Here is a 2,330-nt window from a genome sequence, read left to right as displayed (position 1 = left end):
AGTTGTTATTGCAACTTGACTCTTGAGTGTCAGACTCTAGGTCAGAACATACACTTTTATTTTGAGAGACTAGACTGTTAGAGTCTGAAGGTTTCAAAAGTTCAGACTCTAGTGGATTCCTACTTTTAAGTATTATAGTCTCAGAAGGCTCAACAGGATCTAATGATCTTACAAAAGAATTGGTTAAAATCTTTTTGTCACCATCAAATTTTACAAATGTGTTTCGTAAAATGTCAGGTTTGAATACACTAGGATCAACTTCCACATTATTATTTAATATGTAGTTTTCACCTAGTATAGCTTTGACATCATTTGGAATTTGTTTGGCAATAGCATCAGAATTCTTTTTGGAAGATACACACCAAGATTTACAAATTGATTCATAATGTTTTGACCTCTTAATTGATCTTCCTAATTCAATATTTAATCTTTTAGTTTCTTCTGTATATGCCATTTTATATGTGTCAAGTTCAACCTCACATTTTTTTAAGATTTTAATTTCAGCATCTTTGTCTTTGATGGTATTTTTAAGATCAAAAATTTGTGTTCTTAACCTATCAATATCATCTAAACACCATTGAAAGTCAAGTAGCAAGTACTGAAACATTCTCACTTTTTCATTATCAAGATAGTTCACAAAGTTTTGTACCTTATAGGCAGAAACTTTATTACAAGTAGAGTTTTTATCCATCTTCTCAATAGCTTTCAGATCTTCCTCAAACTTGCTAGAACCACCATCTTTTTCAATGATAGCCATAAGACACTTATCCTCCTCCTCATCAGATGATGAGTCTTCATCTTCCCATGCTTCTGTGTACAAAGCTTTCTCTTGTTCTTTGTTCTTAGATTTTTCAGCTTCACTCTTTAACTTCATGTACTTAAGCTTGTACTTTCTTGCTTTGTCAACAGTTTTGTCGGAGTTTGAACCTCCTTCACCCTTTGACCAGCAGTCAGCAACTATGTGACCTAGTTTGCCACACTTAAAACATTTAGCTTTCTTTGGATCAAAAGTACCCTTGCCTTTACCCTTCTTATAACCAAACTTTTTCTGCTCAATCCTTTGAGTCAAAAGAGCCATCTGGACTTCCATATCTTTAATCTCCTCATCTTCATCAGATTCACTATCCTCATCAGAAGTTTCATCACTCTCAGATTCAACCTTGCTAGAGTAACTAGAGAATAACTGCTTATTCTTCTTTGTGGTAGCCACCAATGCAGCTTCTGGATCTTTAGTAGTTTTCTTAGCATTGATCTTGTTCTTCAGTTGTGTTTCCTCAAAGTTTGATAGTATACCAAACAACTCACTCAACTCATAGTCATCTATCTTCTCACTAATTACCATAGATGTAATTACAGACTCAAAGTTTGAAGGTAGCAGTTCAATGAACTTTTGACACAACACTTGTTGTGTTTTCTCTACACCAACACTTTCAAGGTCATTTATCAGAACCTGAAATCTTGAATGAAGATCACTTAAAGATTCTTTAGGCCCAGCAGCAAAATTTTCATAGCATCTAATCAGATTCTTCTTCTTCTTCTGAGTCTTAACAACAGTGACTCCTTCATAGTCATTAAGCAACAGATCCTACATAGCTTTAGCAGTCTTGGCATGACTAATCTTTCTGAGAATTGGAACAGTAACAACATTTCCAATAATACTCCTTATCTTGCTATCCAGTTTGAACTTTATGGCTTCTGCTTCAGTCCACCTTTCTCTTGGTGTTTCACGAAAATAGGCAGGTTGTGCAGCAACAGTATCTGTGGCAGGAACATCAGCTATCATTGAACCAGGAATAATAGGTCCTGTTGTAAGAACTTGTTCAGCTTCTTCATGAATAGATCCTAAAAATCATAGGACTTTCAATTTCCAAGTTGCAAAGTCTGTGCCATCAAATATTGGCACACCTTTTCCAGCCATAACTGGGATAGGAATGGTACTGGTAGACATTTTAAAAAAATATGGATCGTTTGTAAAGATCTCCGTGAAAGGATTTACACTTTACCTGCTCTGATACCAGTTTTTAGTTCACAGTAATACAACTATGAACACCAGACTCTCACTTTATACAATAAATAAGATTTAAAGTGCAGAAAATAAGAGAACACGATGAATAGAATAAGTGATAGATAATTGATTGTGCAAAGTACATCTTCAAAATAAACCATACATCCCTATTTATACAGATAAACACCAAATCTGGAGATTTGGTTTCCAAATCTACTTAGCTATAAATAAGAAAAAGATAAACTAAAAACCAAACTAATTTGCTATTAATTCAAAAGTCAACTCTGGAGATAAAACTGAATCTTCAAAACATATCTTCTTAATC

Source organism: Rutidosis leptorrhynchoides, chromosome 5 (genome assembly GCF_046630445.1).
Source record: "Rutidosis leptorrhynchoides isolate AG116_Rl617_1_P2 chromosome 5, CSIRO_AGI_Rlap_v1, whole genome shotgun sequence".
Classification (NCBI taxonomy): domain Eukaryota; kingdom Viridiplantae; phylum Streptophyta; class Magnoliopsida; order Asterales; family Asteraceae; genus Rutidosis; species Rutidosis leptorrhynchoides.
The sequence above is the reverse complement of the archived record's forward strand: the minus strand, read 5'-3'. Positions refer to the sequence as shown.